The following is a 6,000-nucleotide window of genomic DNA, read 5'->3' on the forward strand; positions in this document are numbered from 1 at the left end:
GAGTCATGTGATTTTAAGCCAATCTCATAACTTATAAATGCTAGGGTAGGCAAAAAACCACTGTGTCCTGAATTGCCTGCCAAGGAAAAAGACTTCCAAAAAGTTGAATTTCTATCTAGACCTGAAAGTAACAGTGAACTTTGTGGTCATAGAATCAATGGACCAGAACAGACCTGGAAGAACATCAAGTCTGGTCTCCTGCCATAAATAGGAGATTAATGAGCATAAACTAGCTCAACAAGCCTCTTCTTGAACATCCAGCCTCCTCTTGAACACCTCCAAGGATGGTGACTGCACCACCTCTGCCAGGAGTGTGTTCTAGGCTCTAGGTACCCTTAAGGAGAAGAAGTTCTTTCTTATGTCCTGTCTAAATCTTCCCTTGGTTAGTTTGTGGCTGTTGGTCCTCATCCTCCCAAGGGGTGCCTTCCTGAAGAGTTGATCCTCCAGATCTTGGTGCCCCCCACAACATACTTGTAGGTGGCTATCAAGTCACTTCTCAGCCTCCTCTTACTCCAAATGAACAGGCCTAGTTCCCAGAGTCTCTCCTCATAGGGCCTATCCTCTGGGCCCCTCCCTGATCATGCAGGTGGCCCTTCTCTGCCTCCTTTCAAGTAGGGGTGGTGTGTAGGGGGTGCACGTGGGTGCACATGCACCCCCTGAGTGTAGCAGTGCACCCCCTTGCAAAAAAGGCACCGCCAACACTGTCTGTGTTTGTGGGCAGTCAGCAATCGCCACTGGCTGCTGCTGCTGCTAGGGGCCTGCGGGTGGTGACTGACCCCTGGTCAGTGCTCGCTGCTGACAGTGCCAGCAGCGTCTGCAGAACCTCCCCGCTCACTGCTGCTGTGCTCCTGCCACTGCCGCCGTGCTCCCGCCACCAGCACAGCCATGGCCCCCCCCGCCAGCCACCGGGGGCATGCACCATTCATGCTCTCAAGCTTATTCACATCCTTCTTGAAGTGCAGTGCCCAAAACTGGGCACAGTACTCCAGCTGAAGCCTCACCAATGCTGAGTAGAGAAGGAGAAGTGCCTCTCTGGATCTGCTGGCAACACATCGGCTGATGCACACCAGAGTTCTAGCTTCCCTGCTGGCAACTTCATCACACTGTTGGCTGATATTCATCTTCTGGTTGATTGTGACCCCCAGGTCCCATTCAGATGTTGTGTCAGCCAGTGGGCTACCACCTATCTTACAGTTATGGTGAAGGTTCTTCCTACCCAGATAAAGGACCTGGCACTTTTCTCTATTGAACCTCATCTGATTCTGATCAGGCTGACCTGCTGGAGCTGGCCAAATGGTCCCCCCAACAGGTGTCAGGGTAGTTAAAGTCACCCATGACAATCAGGTCTTTAGTGCTGGCTGCCTCAGCCAGTTCCCTGGAAAATGGAGGATTGAGGAGAAGACCATTTGTGCCCCCAGGTCATTGAGCTTCTCCCCCATGGTCTTGTAGTCACCCATGATTCTACCATGGCTGTTTCTCGCCATGTCATTGGTGCCCACAAGGACAAGAAGCATGGCGTAGTGGTCCATAGGGAAGACTAGCTTAGGGATCCTTTCTGCAGCATTTCAGATCCTGGCTCCTGGAAGGCAGCAGATGCCTCGATCTTTGTTCAGGTGAGAGAGACATCCACTGAGCTGCTGTTTGTCCCTGACATGAATAGTTGCATTGTTGCTCAGGAGTGTAGCTGCTGAAGCCATTTAGGCTGTTGGTGAATGAAACAGTCTTTCCTGGGTAAGTCTACCTAGCAAAATTACTCCCTCTGACAGCACTCTTGATGGCAGCTCTCCTAGAATACATTCTGCTGTAGCAGCAGTGCAGTCCTTTCAGGAAGTGCAGAGTATTGTATTATCCCTGGTAATTATCCACACCCACATCCAAGTGAAGAGTATTGTATTATCCCTGGTAATTATCCTCCCCCCCCCGGCCCCACACACACACACACACACATACACACCTGCCCTTTTGCATTTTAGAGAGATCTAATGCAATCAAGCACTAAAGGTCTGATTTTCAACCCTTCTAAGGCCACTTTGAACCAATTTGGCAACCCTCATTAGTCTGGACCCAAGCATATTAACAATCTTCAGTAGTACCTCTATCCCTTCACTCAGCATGCTGGATCCGGGGGTGCGCCAGGGAGGGAATATGTTGTGGTTATTGATCAGTTGTGTGTTATCTGCATAGTAAGTTTTGTCTGTGTATGTGTTTGTCTATCTGAAGGTGTGCACACCACCCAGTGGTAGAAGTGCCGGGTACAGTGGTCTTGGGTTAGACCGACCACTTACAAAAATAGAGGAATACCTGGATATTTGGACAAGTTGTTTGACTTAGAAAGCCCACCTGTGTGTTATGGACTGCTAGGGTAGTCCGGACCACATATAGAGAGGGGTCCATTACTTTGGTCTTGAGTTTTGTTTTCGGACTTGGTTATCTTGGAAAATGGACTTTTTAGCATGTTTTTACAGATTAGTATACTGGATTTGAGTATTAATGAATGGTAACTAACTTTAAACAGTAAGAAAAATACAGGAGACAGAAGTTAAGATGTTCAAAGGAAGACAGTAATGAGTGAGGCAGATGTGAAAGATGTCAAAGATTTCTTGCCTACATATATGCTGTGAGCTATGAGTCTTTTAAAAACAAGTGCTGCAGTGATTGGACATAGCCCATGGACCAAGCAAGCAGTAAGAGATGCCTGTATCATTGCAGATTTAAAAGACAAATTTAAGAACTATATACAGATACATAATATACCACCATGCTTCATGAAAAAGGGGGCTGCAGCAATGTGGCTTTTATGGGAAGCTACTAAAAATCTGTTCCTCCATCTAACTAACTGTTAGGAGGCATTTTAAAGGGGTTAGCTAAAATTTGTAGTAAGGTAAAGTTGTATGGTAATTGTGACTAGGGTTGTAAGTTTTGTGCAGGAGAGGTGGTTTGTTACTGCTGACCAGAAAACTTTGTTTGTCTGGGTCAGGCAGAGTAGCGAACATGACTACATGCTGTGGTTCGCTTGGGATTAAGTAAGAACCTCCTGTTGTGTTTGCAATAGGAAACTAGGAGAGAGCAGAGAAAGTCATCTCTCTGCTAGAAAGGCAGCGTAAATGACAGGGTACTTGGGAAGGGTTAGTATTTTATGGATGGTTACAAGAGCAGTGATGTGTTTTCTGTGAAGTTTGTAAAGTACAAGTTACAAGTGCAAGTTATGGCAAGGTAAAGTGTTATGCAGGCAGTGGAGCTTCAAAGAGATCAAAGACAGTTAGAGAAATGTGAGACAGACACTTTGGGATCCTATGTGCGCCCCCCCCCCCAAAAAAAAAAAAATAGAGGCATCTGGTGGCACAGAAAGAGACAAGGTATGTTACTGGACATCTGCTCAGGCAGTGGCAGAGAATTTGTTATTGGAAGTGAGGGGAACCTTGGTTCTCCCCCCACCCCCTTCAGGAACAGTGAAGAGCCTAGAAGAGATAGAGATTGTTACAGGAACATAACAGCTTGTTGTGGGAAACATCAGGGTACAGCTGTGTAAACAGAAATCAGTGCCCAGAATTACTTTTAGTAACTCTGGGCAGAAAAAGAGCTGAGCTTATCAGAAGCATGTTTTGTTTTTTCTGTGCAGGGGCATAGTTTGAAGGTTCCTTTTTGAGGAAGAAAATTTTTTTCTGAAGGAATTGTGTGAGGTGTGCAATTTGTCACCCGTGGTCTTTTGGAGGGACCTAGAATGGAGCTTACTGACTGTGAGAAAGAGAGACAGAGGTTGTTTTTAGTTTGTAGAAGGCAAGGCCAGCACAAAGTGTGCAGCTGTAAGAAAGAGAGAGAGAAATCAAGATTTGCTGGATGAATTGGTTTGCAGAGAGCAAGCCAAGAAGGGGCCACTAATAAGAATGGATTGTGAAGCCTGTAGCCTAGAAAGGGTTATGGTTAAGATCTGTTAACAAAAGGAAAACTGAAAGTTAGATAAGACCTAGAAAAAGGAAGTGTTGAGATTCTAGAGAGTTACTAGAGAAAAAGATCTGCTGGAGAAAGTAATTGCCATCAGAGTTGAAAGAGAATTGCTAGATCCAGAGACTTGCTGAAAAGTGAGAGATCTCTGAAGGTGTTTGAGAACAGACTCACAGAGCACAGAAAGGAATTAAGAGTGGGTGCTAAAGAGCAGACCCCAGCCAGAGCTTGTGAGAGCATAGAAAGCCAGGGACAGTAGCAAAGGTGACTAGAGAACTACAAGGCCATCAACAGCATTTTCTTCACCTAAGCCGTGGTTTTATCTTCATAGCAAAATTGTTTTGTCTGTCTCTTTTGTGTTGGTTGTCCTGTTGTGTTGTTTTTGTTTATTTAATGGATTAGTTTAAGTTGGCAAAAGTTTAAATGTATATTAATATCATAAAAATGTAATATAATAAACATTATTAGTAATATTCTCTCTAAAAATTAAATCTGTCCGTGGATCCCAGACCAGAACACTTCTGTCCAGTTGAACTGGAAAGTTGTTCTAATCTTTGAAACAAAGAACAGAAATTCATATGAAAGTTTTAAGTTGTAAAGTTTACTTGTTTAGCAAAATAGCATTTAGTAAAAAAAAAGGAATACAGTGTGTTTAGTAAACAACCTAATGAAATGTTTTTAAAGCTATAAAGGAAATCTCATTTGTATTAAGATACTATTTATAACACCAACATAACAATGTGTGTGAAAACTGCATTAACCTATTGTTTTATAGAAAAAGTTGATAAACCTAGCACATCAGTATTTGCATACAGAAGTAGGGAAACTCTTTATTGATTAAAGCAAAATACAAAATGGATGGCCAATGAAGCTGGTAATGAACATGGATCAGTTTAATGATGTGGGAGATATCACTAACTATGATGTGCATAAATGGTTGGCACAATTAAAAAGAAAAAATTGGCAACCCATTTTATGGGAAATTAATGATCAGCTATGTATTTATAACTGAGATAGAAAAGAAACATACTTTAGATTCCAAGTGAATTAGACTAGTGCATATCATTAACTGTCTTAGTACAGTGGTACATAAAATACAATTAGAAAAAAAATCAAAATAGGTACATGTATTTCAGTTAAAGTTATTCAGTTGTGTCTGAAATTTTATGTATTAAATTTATTTAAAAGCCACAGGATGCCAGTGACACCAATGGACTAAAAGACCAGTGGCTGTTAAACACCAATAAAGAAAAACAAGTGTTAATTTGTATTTGTTGTTGTGTTTTTCTATTTTTAATATATTTGTGTGCCATAATATTTTGACTTAGCTTTGCTTATTGTTTATTAGGTTGTTTGTTTGTTTTTTGCTTTGTTAAGCAAACCCTTAATTTCGAAAGCATGTGTAACCTCCCTTACTGGTCTCTGAAGTATGCAGATAATTCAAATATTACCAAACACACACCCAGAAATATTATGGTCATTCATAACACTCCCATTTGTTCAAAGAAAGCACATTTCGACCCCTCATTTAATTGGCAAATATTTAAATGACCAAAACAAAATTGTCAATGACCATATGTATAATAAATAGACTGATAATCAATGGATATGTCTCACATTGCCACTCTTGGAAGAACCCTGCTTATTCCAGAGCGACGGACTGTCCACATGTTATTAGAATAAATTGGATAATAGCACAACCAAACTGTATTTTGATGGAATAAATTGTGTATGTGGTAGGACTCAAACAAATTATTTGACAAGGGAAAAATGCTTCATTTCCTCCCATGCAGCAATGTATGTGTAACGTCACTGTTATTCAAACTCCACTTTTAACGTATTACTTCACAAAACAAATAATTCAGGATATAGGTATAAAAAATAACAATTTGCTAGTTTTAATGTTTCCATAGAAGTCAGTTAAACAACCCTGCTCTACCTTCTGATGCAAAATTTGCAAATAACCCAATTAACCACTGCCACTTGTAAAAACGCAAAAGTGCACAGTATTTCTATATTGCATCTAGGTAAAGAAATCCTGAAAGTTTCAGAACAAGC

This window comes from Crocodylus siamensis, chromosome 2, assembly GCF_052110815.1.
Source record: "Crocodylus siamensis isolate JL-2025a chromosome 2, ASM5211081v1, whole genome shotgun sequence".
Lineage (NCBI taxonomy): Eukaryota > Metazoa > Chordata > Crocodylia > Crocodylidae > Crocodylus > Crocodylus siamensis.